Raw genomic sequence first — 17,643 nt, forward strand, 5'->3', positions numbered from 1 at the left:
GACTCATTTAAAACTATAGATCACTATCAGCCACATGTCTTATGATCCCCTTTGGCTCAATTGAACACATCATATTTCAAGCAAAGGCGGAATGTCATTTCATATGTTCAGGTAGTTATAAAGAAGATGATTCCTCAAACATAATACACCATAGAAATATTGTCCAGGCTTAATATTTCAGTTCACATTGTTTCTACTTGCCCATACTCTTTACAAACTTTTCTGTGTGGGAGAGACATAGCGGGGGCTAGAGGGAGGTGTATCTAATAGGATTGTGCAAAATTTTGATTGTCCATCCTAAATTGGATCTAATTCATTATATTCATACATACAACACAATATCTGACATGCGGATGTTGCCCATGTCAAAAATGTAAGAATCAAAACTTCACCTGTTTTTTCCCCGAAAGTTACGTAAACATTGTAACTCTCTATGACATGATTTTAATTCACAGAACACTACCGGGAGGTGAAGCCAAAAGGCTGCCATGCCTCTCAACCAATTAGGTCTGGAGGGGGGGAGGGGGGAAGAGAGGAGGCAGAGCAATGGCTATTGCTCTTTGGCCACAGCCTCAATTTGCGATTGGGCAGGGAAAGGGAAAATACTCTCACGCAGGATTCAGTTTAGCTTTACAGGCAGGCAAGGTAGTATTATAGGCAGGCATGCACTGCATTGGAGAGAGAGAAGAAGGGAGACTAGCTTATTAAATTTTTGCTTAGCTTTAGCTGAGGCTGACCCGATTCTGTGCCCAAGAAAGAAGAGAGAAACTTTGCACAGTGTAGGCTAGGCACTGGCAGGCACTGCTTGCCTGCTTTGCTTATTATTTTTTATTTATTTATTTATTTATTTATTTATTTCAATTATTTATACCCCGCCCTTCTCACCCGAGGGGACTCAGGGTGGGTGAGCACCTTTTGCCTTATGACTGCTTATCTTTTTACTGCATTTTAGAAAATATTTGACTGTGCGTTGAGAGCCAAAACGAATACACAAAAAATTGTTTCAGTCAGGCACAAGATTTTTTGCAACATTTTCTAGTGCTACATTTTCTAGTGCTTCTAGTGCTACTGCTGTGTTATCTGTGTGCATTGAACCAAAAAGCATACAAGTTGTTTCAGTCCAGCACAAGTCAAAGCAATGAATCCAAAACCTTTTCGAGGAAACAAACTATAAAGATTCTCTGTGTTTTTGGGAGACCTTGTTCTTGCTTAATAGTGTTTAAGAAATATCTGTTCTGTCCATTTTTGTATCTGATATTTGTGTCAAGGACCTGTGGCTTGCAAAAACCATTCCATGTGTTCAGCAGACCAAGTAGCCCACTAAAAGTATACCAGTTTACAGAAAATAAATCTCTTCTCAGTATCTGTATCTGCCTGCTAATTGTTACTACTAACAGGGTGGCCTGTAGTTGTTGGCCAAAAGCAATCTCTGTGTTTGGAAAACTCCCTACACCAGTTTAAAGTAAAGAAATAATATCAGTTCCGAGTTATTGCATCCGACTGCTATAGCTGTCCGTGCCGGCTTAATTGGGACCAGAGTCCCCAAGCTGTAGTTTGACTAAACCATTTTGAGTTTGGGAAACCTATTAGTTCTATCAAAGTATTATTAAATCTTGAATCTGCAAAGAGTGTAAAACTGCAACAGAAGTAGTTCTAAAAGTGAATTCTAGTTCTATAAGTCATTCAACATAAAATGTTCCAGAGAGAGTGGATTGGATCATACGTCCTTTGGGTCTGCCTGTGGTTTCAGAGGGGGAAAGAAAGAGACGGGAGCACCCCACAAAGTTCAATGAACAACTTTGTGTGGTGGTGGAGATGCTAGTACCGTACTGCTGTGATGGAACCCTCTCTTTCGCAGCTGCCAGTTACTTTGGAGGTGGCAGGGCAGGATTTGCTTATTGAGTTAACAGAGGATGTCTTGGTGTCTGACGGGGTGTGTGGTGGAACTCTGAAGAGGAGGCTGCACCTCCAACTGCCCCCACCCCACCCCTGCCCCACTGTTGTGATGGGAAGGCTGAGGTCAAATTTTTGGGATAATTTCCAGGTGCATCCTGAGTTTGCCAGATTTGAGCCATCTGGCTACGACCAGCTTGAGGGTGCACCTGAAGAGGCACCACTCAATGCTGAGTCTAGAGGATGAAACCAAAGGTGGCAGCAGTAGCAGCAGCCAGAATACTCCCACTACCCCTGCTGTGTAGGGGGGTATACGCAGACCACCTTGGATCTTTGGGGCATGCCCACCAGGGGCAAGATCAGATTGGGGAGAAAGCTACCCACTGCCAAGCAGATTACCCAGCATGCAGGAGAGAAGCTAACTTTCGATCACCTAAATGGACTCCTTACAACATTTTAGAAATGATTCACCAGCGCTCTCTAATTTCGTAATGAGTATTTCGTTTTCACTGATTGCACAGGACAAGTATCTAACTCATGGGCCATGTATTGCTTGTTATTGTGTTATCAGAATACACACATCACATTAGTATTAAAAATGCTGCTGTGCTGACTACAAGACATGGGACAGAAAATTGTTACATAGATCATTAGAGTAATGGATGGGCTCATTTTATATCTGATGTAGAACTACTCAAGGGATGCCTGAAATCCCTTGCCTTCAAGCTTACGCCTTTCAAAAAATAAAAAATAAAGAGGAAATAATATAAAGAAGAAATTGGATTCATATCAACCTCCTACTGTTAGAAAGAATATTTGAAAAATATCTGAGTCATGGGTAAAAAAAAAGAGGAGGAAAATGCTGAAGAGACAAGCATCTTTGTGGTTTGGAATATTTTCTTTTTGAAAAATTTACATGGCATATTCTGTACAGAAAATGATACTTGGTTTTAAAAAGTGCACCTTTTACAGAAAAAGTCTTAACTTACAAATAGTCCTCTAAAACAATGCAGCTTTTGCAGTGGGGAAACATATGCCATAATTAGTCAATCTTTCCTGTGAGGATTATTCCCCCCCCCCCCCCCGGAGATTTATGGTCCTACATTCTACTAGCCAGCTAAATCAAGAGAACTATATGTTCTGATGTTCTTACAGCAATTCTTGTGATTAAAATAAAGAAGATTCTCACACCTCTCATGAATTCTCAGACAAGATAATGAAGGTGAGCCTTTTACCTAACCTTCGCCACTATCAGAGGGTTCATCACCAGGAGGGTAACCACTGTGATTCACTTTTGGCTGCATCCAGGCCCTTAGCCAGGATTTTGATTCGGGGGGTGCTGGGAATTGGTTCGGGGTCTTGGTGGGAGAGAATCTACCCTAGCAAACCTTTTGTATTGTTATCCCAATACCCCCATTCATATGGGATATATTGAGCATGATATGAATAAACATAACAGTTTAAATAATAAATATAAGGCTTTCTTGTGGACCACTCTGAGAATTTCGGGGGGGGGGGGCTGAAGCTCCTCAAGCCCCCCCCCCCCCCCCCGGCTACATGCCTGGCTGCATCTAAGACTTCAAGATAGATGAGACCACAAAGAGCTTGTCTGATCAGAGGTTGAGCAATAAAGGCTGTAGCATTGCTGGATTTAAACATAACCATTGACATTTAGAGTGATTGGCATCTGAAGAGGGGTCCCCAGAGTCTACAACTTGGTGTTCTACTGGTGATGATGAGAGTATATCGTGCTCACTATTGTTACCTTCAACACTTACTATTGTTTTTGAAATGTCCTAATTTCCTCCCCATTTTATTTTTATTTACTTGCTGTGTGCTCACTATGTTCTGCAGCTGTTTATACCTCAGAGCATAATGCACTATAATATTCTTTTCTAAAAAGATGGTCCCAGCGTGAGTATTGCTCAATGTTAATTTAATATCATCAAAGAATGTTGGGGACTAGCCTCACACACACTCCATCTGTGTGACCTAACAACATATAGAGCAATTCCAAATGGACAGATTAGGCAGGCAGCAAAATGGTGAGCTTACTGGTTGTGATGAGCAGGACAAAGATGTGGACACAAATGTTCTCAGCAAAAAAGATATTGAAAAATCAGAGTAAAGGAATGTTAAGCTCTAGAGGGAAGGGGAGAATGGTGAGTTCTAAGATATATGAACTATCTGAAAGACTAAATAACTTCACTTGGATTTTAAATATAATTCAGAGTTCTCAGAAGAGCTGAATTCTGATTTTACTTGTTTATCTGCACCACCATCAATGTGCTTCTAGGTTTAAGAGCAAAAGAAATCAACTGTCCATTTTAATACAGTACCTGTCTTTGATAGATATATCAACTCCTCACACACACATGTCCGCCTACTAAACCTATGTCAGAAAGTCCATGCACAGATCACTCTGGTTTACTTGAAACTTGTGATGACTAATGGCTTTCATATCAGTGGAACATTGTATCCACTTTGAACTTTAAGGGAGCTATGCAAGGCATTGGACATTATTCACAAAATACACTCAGCATCTTGAAAAGTTCTTTAGGTTAGAACTTGTGGTGAGATTCACCACTCCATTGGTAGGGAGCCACCAGCCAACTTTGCTGATGAATTTGATGAATATGATACAAGTTCAAAAAAAGAAATTAATAATAGTCACCATTATAATCAAATTCATTGAAGCATACACAGTGATTCTAATACTTACATAAGTTACAGAAAACTTGAAGGAAACAATTCAGTACTGCTTTCCCCATTGGTAATTACTCTGATTTATGTAATTATCATTCATCCTTTCTGGCTATTCACAGCAGCTCAGACTCATTTCTACATAAGTGGACTTTAGGTCAGTGATTCTCAACTCGTGGGTCCCCAGGTGTTTTGGCCTACAACTCCCAGAAATTCCAGCCAGTTTACCAGCTGTTAGGATTTCTGGGAATTAAAGACCAAAACATCTGGGGACCCATAGGCTGAGAACTACTGCTTTAGGTAATACAAAGGGCCTTTGTAGGATTCTATCTTTGTCTCCATGTGTGTGTGTGCCTATATCAATAAATCTATATTAGAAGTGTGTGTGTGTGTGTGTGTGTGTGTGTATGAAACATCTTGAGATACTGAGTACATATGATGAAGAAACTCTTCTAAAATTCTAGAATAAATCTTTCAAACAAAAATTAAATTAAAAGTCACATTAGGGATTCAAAAAGGCAACACAGGTAATTCTGCCCCTACACTGTTTCTAATGTGGCATTACTCTGGCCTTGTCTGAATGCCTGTGTGGGAAAATGGCATCGGCAACAGCAAGGTATGGCTGACCCTCTATGGAATGACTTTCAATTTATCCTAGAGTTGTATCAAAATCCACAATTTTAGTCCCAAAACCTTCCCTACATGAGCCAACATACATGAGCCAACTTATACATGAGTAAATACAGTAGGTTATAAGATAATCAATAACAGACATTTTCATCTTCAATGACATTTATCTTGAGGTTTTATCAGTTTTAGGATTCCAACAGTTTATAAATAAATGCAACTTAACTGTAAAGTTGTTATCTTGTTGTCTACTTTCTTTGATTTATTGACTTGTATATATTGGTAAATGAGAAAATAGGAATGAATGAACAGAAATACATTTGCTACCTTTTATCTATGAACCCAAGACAGAAGTGAACTAGTGTTGAGGGCAAAACTTGAAGAAACTGTGTTATGTGCTACTGCTGCAGAAAACACTGGAGTTGATGTGGAGGCATCTGTCTTTATTTTTGGTATGGTTTCACATTCAGCAAGCCTTTCTCTCTTTCTCCTTACCCCAGGGATAAATACTCTCTTTTTCTAATGTTTTAAGTGGCAGCCAACTGATTAACTACACTAAGACTAAGGGACCATTTGAGCAGCAGAAAGTTGGGTTTGTTTTGGAATGAGTTAGTTCAAATAAGAGTTTTAAAGCTCTCCATCAAAGTTAGGAAGTCTTAGTGAGGCACCTAAGGCACTTTATAGAAGTAGAGTGTACTCTGGCAAAGATCATCAAACAAATGGTAAACTTAGGTGTCTGTCCGGTAAGGATGGAAAAAATATATATAATCTAGAGGAAAAGCCTTTCATTCATTACAGAGCCAGGCTGTAAGTCTTAAATATAGCACCTTAGTTTAATTTATGGCAATAATATTCACAATGACTCTTTATTACTTCTGACTAGAAGATCACTCATAACACTGTAAAACAGGAAAACTTTACATGAGTCAGACTGTACAGGATGTTTTAAAACTCTCTGCTTCCATGGGCTTCTTTTGTATATCATAGAGAATTTATCTTTAGCTTTGATGAGGTAGGGAAAAAGTACAGAAAATAAGGTTCGAGAAGAGAAGGGAATCCACCTGTGAAAAGAAAGGATTCTTAGTTGTGTGAACTGCAACTTTCCAGATTTACCTCAGTGATAGAAAGAGAAATATCACCAGTAAAAGTGAATGAAAGAGAAGGGGGAATGAATATCTACTATTAAATTGCAGAGCTTCCAGTAGTCTGTTACCACAGTTGTGTCAATAACTTTGGAGGAGGGAGTCAAGAAAAGTGTCCTTTGGCAAAACTGGCTATATTGGAAAGCTGGGGGAGTTGCGTTTTATCTATAACCCTTCGATTTTTATTTTTTAAAGGAAAGGTAGAAGAAAAACTTCAATGAAAATCTTTCTTTAAAATATGAGCAACTCATTCCTCAGTACTGACTCAGGCACAGCAAGTGCAAAGATTGAAAAGATTGCATTTTATTGTACAGAACTTTCTCATTGATTCTGAAGTAGTAACAGAGTTTGCATCTATATATATCTATGCATATCTTTTGCTCAGAACTAGTGGTGTAGACAGGGCAAAGAAGACAAGCACAACATAAAAGGAGATGGCAATGGAAAGGTTCGTGCACACTTCGAAACAGCTGTTTCTTAATTTCTTTTGAAAACTGAAATTGTTCAGAATGTTTTATATTTAGACATTGGGAAGTTTATTTTTGTGAATTCCAAAGAAAATTGGTAATTTCCCCCATCATGGAGTGCTTCAGACAGAACTTTGGACTCAGATGGACATTGTTCAATATTGTTTCACTATCCCTGAAAGACATGAGTCGCTGGTCTGTATAGATTTTGGCCCCATCCAGCAATGGGAACTGTCAACATAAAGAGCCATTCCAAATGGAAAGAGTAGGCCACAAAATGATGGACTTACTGCCACATCACAGGCCCAGCCAAACTTGTGCTGGACAGGGCAAAAGTGTGGGGTATGGGTGGTCTTGCTTGGCTTTGCAATTGAGTAGATATTTTATCATAATGATTGACAAATTTGCTAATGTGGACCCAGAATGATATAAAAAAAAGAGGGGGGGGGGCAAAATCCTGTTCAGAAGAAGGCACAAAACTAGGAAACAGTGGATTCAAAGCTAGTACCAACCATCTTTTGCAAAACTTCATGATTTCTTTGGTTAGCAGGAAAATCATTGGCAGTAGCTGTGTATACTTTAATTCCTCACAGAAGCAGTAAGATTGGTTCAATAGGAGGTTCTCTTCATCTATAGAGACTGGTGAAGGGGAATCTCATTCAGATTCTAACGTAGGCCCTTGATCAAGTTGCTGGACCTTGAAGTTAGCTGTCCATATGTACCTCCCTGATAGCTGAATTATCAGGCAGACAGGTATGAGCCCATATTTGGACTCACCAAGCATTATGAAGGGGAAAACAGGCTATGTATTAATATTGCTGGCAGGTGTTGCAAACCATAAAGTAAATTAGGAAAAGGATAATAGAAAATACCCTCATATAGACTCATATTACTGGTCCAAGACATCCACTGGTGTTTTCTTCTAGAACACCCCCCGCCCAATCCCTGGATACCAAAATCTGGATATGCAAGTCTCATCCTATATAATAGCATAGAAAAATGGTGTCACCATTGGCAAATTCAAGGATTGTTTTTTGGAGTTGTTTTTTTTTGGGGGGGGGGGATATTTTCAAGCTGTGAATGGTTGACTCCACAGACATAGAATCCATGTATATAGAAGGTGAACATATATTAAATATTTCTTGGATACTGGAGTGAAGATGACATGAATCCTACACTGCAATCTGTTAAGAGTTCTCTGCTGAATTTGCAATTTTAATAAACTGTTTCAAACTGGATGTTTAAAGGTTTCATTTAATTCATAACTTCCAGTCCAAACTGAAAGTAGCATTTGATATTCAATAATCTATTTATTTCCCACAAAGTATAGCTTTAAAGAAACTATATCGGCGATGGCATAACTTGAAATAGCTTGAAATCTCTGAAATTTGAATCAAGGAGTGGGGGTGATGGGGAAGAACTGAAAAGAGAAAAAGAAAATCAGTAGAAAAAACAATATCAACAGCAACAATTGTGTGTTCAATTTGAATAAAATGTAGCCAAGGCATGTTTTTGCAGAATAAACATGTATTTTCTGCCCTGTTAGATAACCAGATATATTTTCCAGCAAGTAAGCTTTCCCAACAAAAGTCTGAAGTGCAAAGAATCTCATGGCTGGATTTTTCTTTGGTGGTGTGATATTTAAAATATTCAAAAAATATTTCTAACATTTCAGTTAAGTTGAAACTGGGCTCTTCAGAACTTTATTATCTGAAAGTTGATTGTCACATAACATGTATTGAGTAATACTTGTAAAAAAAAGTATTTTCCTAACCTTTCCTTTCCTCCTTTATTTCTTTATACAGTAATTTTATAAAGTTTGCAGAGATGCTTAAAAATTAGAAACACTTCTAAGAACTTTATCTGTGAGAAATTATTTTTTCCAATAAATGGCATCATTTGACTAATTTTCACTTCATTTCTTTACATGACAGCATTTTCTCCATTTTGGAAAATGGAAGCTCTCTTTCAGTGTATTGCTTTCTAATTTGAGTCATATAATCATAGAATTGGAAGAGATCTCATCGGCCATCCAGTCCAACCCCCTGCCAAGAAGCAAGAAAATCGCATTCAAGGCACCTCCATGTGATAGACATATGCTAGTCTCATCCAAATTATGAATGGGCTAGCACATTGGGAGGATTCATCTCATATGTAGTGTAGGGATGATTTCTGAATCAGGCAATGTTTCTGATGTAGGGAACCTTCCCTTGGAACTTGGAACCCAAGAAAATCAAGGTTTGTAATTGGTTGAAGAGCCTCCACAGTGAAGAGAAATTCTTCCTTTCAGAAAGATACACTTCTCATGTAGATAACAACAGAAACAGATGAAGAGTGGGCAGGTCTTGTATGTAATTCTCCCTATCCATCATTACACACATTTACTGTAATCCTATTAAGAATGCTTGAATTGTTCTTCATGCTCATTGCCAAGGTGTTGGATTTGGACGCTAATGAGGACAACAGTGTAAATAGTACATCTCTGTACCTATAAAATCAATTTCTGAAAAGGCTCACACACAGGTGATTCATTGAGGGACAGTCGTGGAGTTAAGAATAGGGAACATCTACAAAGTAAAAGTTCTATCAAGAATGCTAGACTCAAATAAGTACTGAAAACTAATACTAACTGACAGGTTTTGGTGGCTAGACAATATAGTAATATGTCATAATATAACCTTGGGTTCTGGAATCCTACTGGCAGAGTTCTTACAGGATGTGCTGTGTTTGTAGAAGGAGAAAGAGATAAATATACCTTTTCCCACAAAGTTTCTGCCACTGAATCAATGTGTCTGTGAAGGTTTATTTTTGCTTGGAAATAATAATAATAATAATAATAATAATAATAATAATAATAATAATAATAATAATGGGATCTGCACACATCATCTGAAAATACATCACACAGTCCTAGACACTTGGGAAGTGTTTGGCTTGTGATTTTATGATATGAAATCCAGCATATCTATCTTGTTTGCTATGTCATACTATGTCTTTGTGTCAATAATAATAATAATAATAATAATAATAATAATAATAATAATAATCTCAAGTACCACCTCCCTGCAGTAAAGAACTGGTGGGATCACAAACCTGCAAAAGTATTGGAAAATGAGCACACAAAGATACTGTGGGACTTCCGAATCCAGACTGACAAAGTTCTGGAACACAACACACCAGACATCACAGTTGTGGAAAAGAAAAAGGTTTGGATCATTGATGTCACCATCCCAGGTGACAGTCGCATTGACGAAAAACTACAGGAAAAACTCAGCCGCTATCAGGACCTCAAGATTGAACTTCAAAGACTCTAGCAGAAACCAGTGCAGCTGGTCCCGGTGGTGATCGGCACATTAGGTGCTGTGCCAAAAGATCTCAGCCGGCATTTAGAAACAATAGACATTGACAAAATTACGATCTGCCAGCTGCAAAAGGCCATCCTACTGGGATCTGCACGCATCATCCAAAAATACATCACACAGTCCTAGACACTTGGGAAGTGTTCGACTTGTGATTTTGTGATACGAAATCCAGCATATCTGTCTTGTTTGCTGTGTCATACAATATAATAATAATCTTTATTTATATCCCACCCCCTCTCCCCGAAAGGACTCGGGGTGGCTTACAACAGAAAAAACACAATATAGTCATAATAAACATACAGCCAAATCAAACTTAAATCACACAATAATTAAAGCATAAAGAAAGTATATTTTATATTGGAAAGGAAAGTATATTTTGTTTATCCTCACAGAAAATTTCTCAAGGGATTATATTTATGAAAATAAAAACATTATTTATTTGGGCAAAAATCAAGCCAAAAGCAGAAATATTTTAGCTGTTTTGATTTTAAGGGAGAGAAAATAAAACACTGTAACTTTACTGGAATTGCTTCCATTTTTATTGCCAGTTTTTGAGGGGAGAGTGTCACGACCCAGGCTGCAGAGCACCAATAACCATACACAGAGGCCAGAATCTAACTAATATCTTTATTGAAGGAATATATAAAGTTAATAAAAGCAAGTGTATGAAATAGTCCAGAAATAGACCTTTCAGGAAAGGTCAAAATTAGTCCAAAGAAACAATGTCCAATATGAAATATTAAGGTCCAAAGTTGTAATCCAATAACCGAAACACTCACTTTGCCAGGCAAAGTGAGGGGAGATGACAAGGTCTTTTAGTCCATGAAACTTGAGCGAGGCTAGGAAGTAACTTGATTCTTGGAAAAACGAGGCTTGATTCAAGGCAACAAGGAAACAAGGAACAAGAGCAAGATCCGTGGTAATTTCTTGGTAAAATCCGGGAAACAAGACGAGGCTGAGTCTTAGAAAGCAAGGCAGGATTCGTGGAGTAAACAAGCTGGGAACGAAGGCTTGGCGACAGGAACGGAGGCTTGGAAGCGGAGTAGCTGTCCACACACGCTACTCCGGTTGCTGACGAATTGACTCCGCAAGATCCCTTTGTGGGTAAAACACCTAAATAGGGTCCCGTTTTCCCGCCCAAGAGCAGTTCTCTGGAGAACCAGAAACGAAAGCTATTTTCTGAGTCCAGATGCATGACTCCCTAAACTTTCCCATGGGAAGCAGGCTTAATCAGCTGAATGCTTAGCAGCTATCCTAGCACTCCTGCGAGACGCCTGATCGACTCCTCTCTGTTGTTTACAAAAATCATGGCGAGAAAACGTAGGAGATTTAGGCTCAGGGCTTGTTTGACAGACTTCTGGAAGACAAATCTCTTGCAGGTGCAAGGTTTCCAAATTTGGCTGGGAAAGTTCCAATTCTGACTGAAACGGCGAAAAACCCAAGTTCTCCTCCTCATCTGGCACAACAGTGCCAGAAACGGGACTACATGGCCCATGACTCATCACATTATCCCCCTCCTCAAGCCCCCTCTCAAACTGGGACTCTCTCCCCGAGGCGCGAGGCCGCGGCTTGGCGGGATAGGTCTGATGGAAGCGGCGGGTTAAATCGGGGGCATGGACTGTGGAAGCGTCTTCCCAAGAGCGTTCCTCGGGGCCAAAACCCACCCAGTCAATGAGATATTGTAGGCGGCGGCGGTGAAAGCGAGAATCCAAAATGTCCTGAACCTCAAACTCCTCCTCCCCATCCACCAAAACAGGAGGGGGGGCCGGCCGGTCTGTATCAGGGCGCACACCATCCGCCGGAAGGAGCAGGGAGTGATGGAACACTGGATGAATGCGCATAGAGCGTGGAAGTTGGAGTTTGAAAGTCACGGGGTTAAGTTGCGCCACCACTGGATAGGGACCAATGAAACGGGCATCTAACTTCCGGCAAGGGCGATGGGAGGGCAAAAAGCGAGTGGACAGAAGAACCCGGTCTCCTACCTTGATTTCGGGGCCCGGCTGGCGATGTTTGTCCGCGTGACGTTTATAGTCCTCCTTGGCTTGGTCTAGTTGCTGGAGCAAGAGTTGTTGCACCGCTGTGAGTTCCTGCAGCCAGTCCTCTGCTGCGGGAACTTCTGAGGTTTCGATGACAGGGGGAAAGAAACGTGGATGGAAGCCGTAGTTTGCAAAGAACGAGGTTTCTTTAGTAGAAGCCTGGACCCCATTGTTGTAGGCAAACTCTGACAGCGATAACAGGGAAGCCCAATTGTCCTGCTGGTAGTTCACATAACAGCGAAGGTATTGTTCCAAAGTGGCATTGGTGCGCTCAGTTTGCCCATCTGTTTGGGGATGATGAGCCGAAGATAAACGAGAGTCTATGCCCAATAGTTTTTGTAGTGCTTTCCAGAAACGAGAGGTGAATTGGGACCCACGGTCTGTGACCAAACTCTTGGGCAATCCATGCAATCTGAAAACATGTTGGAGGAATAGATCTGCAGTCTCTTTGGCCGTGGGAAGGCCATCACAGGGAATGAAATGGGCTAACTTGGTGAAAAGGTCCACCACCACTAGGATCGTGGTGAATCCACAGGAAGGTGGTAGATCAGTGATAAAATCCGCAGAGATTATTTCCCATGGGTGGGATGGGGTAGGGAGGGGATGCAGAAGCCCTGAGGGCTTTTCCCTTCTTGTTTTGGAGCGCTGACATACTGGGCAGGTGTTGACATATTTTTCCACATCCTTGCGGATCTTGGGCCACCAGAAATCTCTTAGGATCAAATGCATGGTTTTAAATAGTCCGAAATGCCCTGCTGGCTTGCAGTCATGACACAGACGAAGTGCTTTTTCCCTGCCCGGTCCTGGGGGGATGTAAACATGATTTCTATAGCAAAGTAGCCCATCCTTAAGCGAAAAGGGAAAATGTAGTCCTTGGCGAAGTTGGTCCTGTGCCCAGGCATCTGCTTGCTGACTAGCCCTGATTTCCTGAGCACAAAGGGGCCCTGGAGTAGAGGGAGTTGATTCAATGGGAGTGGATTTGGTGTTTCCCACTGTGAGCGTGGCAAAGTTCTCGGGTTGTAGCAGCTGGGACTCCAAGGTCTCCTTGCGCCCTGCAGCGTATTCCGGTTTCCGTGACAGAGCATCTGCTTGCTTGGTCTGGGCTGGGGTTACATAATGAATTTGGAAGTTAAAACGTTCAAAGAATAAAGCCCAGCGTTGTTGCCTCTGATTTAGCTTGCGGGCAGTTCTTAGATGCTCTAGATTCCGATGATCAGTATGGACTTCAATGGGAAATTTGGCCCCTTCTAACCAATGTCTCCAAGTTTCAAAGGCTGCCCTTATGGCCAATAGTTCCTTTTCCCAAATGGTGTAATTTCTCTCTGGTGCGGTCAATTGACGGGAATAAAAGGCACAAGGATGAAGATGATCTCCCACTGGTTGTAGGAGTACAGCCCCAATTGCCACATCGGAGGCGTCCGCCTGCACGACAAAAGGGGTTTCAGGATCTGAATGCTGAAGGATTGGCTGGGACGTGAATAATTTCTTTAGTTGCTGGAACCCTTTCTCTGCTTGATCTGTCCAGCGGAAAGGCTGTTTCCCACGGATGCAGCTGGTGATTGGGTCAGACCAGCGGGCAAAGTTTGGAATGAACTTGCGGTAGTAGTTCGCGAACCCCAAGAATCGTTGCACCTCTTTCTTGTTGGTTGGCGCCCGCCATTCCAATACTGTTGAAACCTTTGCCGGGTCCATGGAGAGCCCTAGTGGCGAGACGCGGTACCCCAGGAAATCTACCTCTTGTAGATCAAAAGCGCATTTTTCCAGCTTGGCATAAAGTCCATGATCCCGCAATCGTTGTAACACCATTCTGACGTGGTTCTCATGTTCTGATTGTGATCTAGAAAACACCAAAAAATCGTCCAGGTAGATGATCAAGAACCGATCTAGATAATCCTGAAAGATGTCATTGACAAAATGCTGGAACGTTGCGGGAGCTCCACATAAACCATAATTCATAACTCGGGACTCAAATAATCCGAATTTAGTCTGGAAGGCGGTCTTCCACTCGTCCCCTTCTCTGATGCGAACTAGATTATAAGCCCCCCGAAGATCCAGCTTGGTGTAGACCTTGGCTCCTCGAAGTCGGTCTAGTAGGTCCGAGATCAAGGGCAGGGGATAGCTGTTCCGCTTAGTGATATTGTTCAATGCTCTATAGTCCACCACCAAGCGTAAGTCCCCTGACTTCTTTTTCACAAACATCACTGGGGAAGCGGCTGGGGATTGAGAGGGTCTGATGAATCCCTTGCGAAGGTTTGACTCTATGAACTCCCTGAGAGCTTCTTGCTCCGGTTCAGTCAGGGAGTAGAGATGTCCTCGCGGGATCGGGGCCCCCTCCACCAAGTCAATGGCACAGTCATAAGGTCTATGTGGTGGTAATCTCTCGGCTTCTTTTTCATTGAATACATCCCAATATTCTGAGTACTTCTTGGGCAAGGTGATAATGGGTTCAGTGTCTGTGGCATGGCAGACCTTGGCTACAAGGCAATGGTTTTGGCAATATTTAGAAGCAAACTGCAGTTCTCTGTTGGACCAGGAGATGCTTGGGTCGTGAAGTGTCAGCCATGGAATTCCCAAAATCACAGGGAAATGGGGAACCTCGGTAACAAAGAAGGAAATCTCTTCCATATGTTCCCTTATCCACATTCTGGTGGGTTCCGACCACTGGCTTACGGGACCCGTCTTGAGGGGGCGGCCATCGATGGCTTGCACCACACGGGCGTTCTTGAAGTCATGATATTGTAATCCCAGAGAGTCGGCATACTCTCTATCAATGAAATTGTTTGTGGCTCCTGAGTCTATCATGGCATGGACCATGACGGGCCCTTTTTTTGCTGACCACAAGGTGACCACTAGAAGAAATAGGACCCCGGTTGGCGGCTCTTGAGTGGGTTTTTTGACCGGGTTGGCGAGCCTCTCTATGCCCGGTCGCTGGCTTCCCCCGCCGGCTGTGCGCCAGCCGCCTCAGACGTCTTCGTCTCCGTGGAGGACGCCGCCGCCAGACGGGCGGCGGGCTTCCCTTTGGCTGGGCACTCTCTGGCGAAGTGGCCCCCGTTTCCGCAGTACCAACAGAGATTTAGGCGTTGGCGGCGGGCCTTCTCGGCGGCATCTAATCTGGGACGCACATTGCCCAACTGCATCGGCACCTCCTCGCTCCCTCTGGGGTATGGGGCTGGTGGCGGGGGTCTCCATACTGGACGCGGCTGGACGCCGGTGGGAGCGGGAGGTTTCACCCCAGCTCTACCGCTCTGGCCTCGGACCCATTGTTTTCTGTTGGCAAGCATGACTTCAGCTCGTAAACATTGATCAATGAGTGCTTCAAGAGAGTGGGGAGGATCCACCTTGGAGATTTCTTCCAGCATCTCAATGTTGAGACCCTCCCGAAATTGTCCTCTGAGGGCTACATCGTTCCAGCCGGTGTTGTGGGCCAGCACTCGGAACTCGGCTATGTACTGGGACAAGGGTCTGTCCCCTTGGGAGAGGCGCCGGAGTTTGTGGCCGGCTGCCTCCAAATTGTCCTCGATTCCCCAGGTCGCCTTAAGGTGGTCCAAGAAATGTTGCGCTGATCTTAGATGTGGGGAGACTTGGTCGAACAGTGCCGTCGCCCAGTTGGCCGCTGGCCCGTCCAAGAGACTGTAAATCCACGCCACCTTGATGTCTTCTTGGGGAAACTCGGCAGCACGGGCCTCTAGATAAGCCTGGCATTGGCGACGGAAAACATGAACCTTAGAAGCTTCTCCAGAAAACTTGGTTGGCAACGCCATGGCCGGGAGACGGATTCCGCGCTCCTTCAAACCCCTTATTTCCCCATCCTGCGCATTGAGCTTGTCACGGATGCGGTCCACTTCGTCCTTGTCGATGGTGTAGCTAAGTGGCTGGCCACCCGGCACGGTTCCGGTAGACATACTGGCCTAGGTTAATTGGTGCTTAGGGTGGCGGAGTCAAACTGTCACGACCCAGGCTGCAGAGCACCAATAACCATACACAGAGGCCAGAATCTAACTAATATCTTTATTGAAGGAATATATAAAGTTAATAAAAGCAAGTGTATGAAATAGTCCAGAAATAGACCTTTCAGGAAAGGTCAAAATTAGTCCAAAGAAACAATGTCCAATATGAAATATTAAGGTCCAAAGTTGTAATCCAATAACCGAAACACTCACTTTGCCAGGCAAAGTGAGGGGAGATGACAAGGTCTTTTAGTCCATGAAACTTGAGCGAGGCTAGGAAGTAACTTGATTCTTGGAAAAACGAGGCTTGATTCAAGGCAACAAGGAAACAAGGAACAAGAGCAAGATCCGTGGTAATTTCTTGGTAAAATCCGGGAAACAAGACGAGGCTGAGTCTTAGAAAGCAAGGCAGGATTCGTGGAGTAAACAAGCTGGGAACGAAGGCTTGGCGACAGGAACGGAGGCTTGGAAGCGGAGTAGCTGTCCACACACGCTACTCCGGTTGCTGACGAATTGACTCCGCAAGATCCCTTTGTGGGTAAAACACCTAAATAGGGTCCCGTTTTCCCGCCCAAGAGCAGTTCTCTGGAGAACCAGAAACGAAAGCTATTTTCTGAGTCCAGATGCATGACTCCCTAAACTTTCCCATGGGAAGCAGGCTTAATCAGCTGAATGCTTAGCAGCTATCCTAGCACTCCTGCGAGACGCCTGATCGACTCCTCTCTGTTGTTTACAAAAATCATGGCGAGAAAACGTAGGAGATTTAGGCTCAGGGCTTGTTTGACAGACTTCTGGAAGACAAATCTCTTGCAGGTGCAAGGTTTCCAAATTTGGCTGGGAAAGTTCCAATTCTGACTGAAACGGCGAAAAACCCAAGTTCTCCTCCTCATCTGGCACAACAGTGCCAGAAACGGGACTACATGGCCCATGACTCATCACAGAGAGAAGCATTCTGGATATAATGGATTTTATATTAATATACAAGAAATATTTTCTTTTTTTTATTTTCCACACAATATGTAATAAATAAAGTTGTTTAAAATTGACAACAATGATTATGGTTCTTAAAGCAAATACATGAACAAAACTACTGGAATTAAAAGCAATATAAAGTTTGAAAAGATGGAGATAGCCCATTCACAAAATCATTATTTTTCACACACTATAAAGCACAACCTTTCCAGGTAGATATATATTTATGTTGGGAAAATAGTGTTCAATCCCAACTGTTCTCAACAAGATGCTACAAAATTGATTGATTGTGTCAAAAAACTAAATTTGTGTTGAGGGCGTGTAGCTAAAAAGGATGAGTGAAGTGCCAAATCAAATTAAAAAGCAAATGCTGGGAAAAGCAAACACTCATATTATATGGAAAATTACAGATCATCCAAAGAATTACTCTGCATTTTCCTCGTTTCTGAATGCTTTGCAAGTTTCAAATGTCTTTGTGAAATCTTCCCTTCTTC

Source organism: Anolis carolinensis, chromosome 1 (assembly GCF_035594765.1).
Source record: "Anolis carolinensis isolate JA03-04 chromosome 1, rAnoCar3.1.pri, whole genome shotgun sequence".
NCBI classification, from domain to species: Eukaryota; Metazoa; Chordata; class Lepidosauria; order Squamata; family Dactyloidae; genus Anolis; species Anolis carolinensis.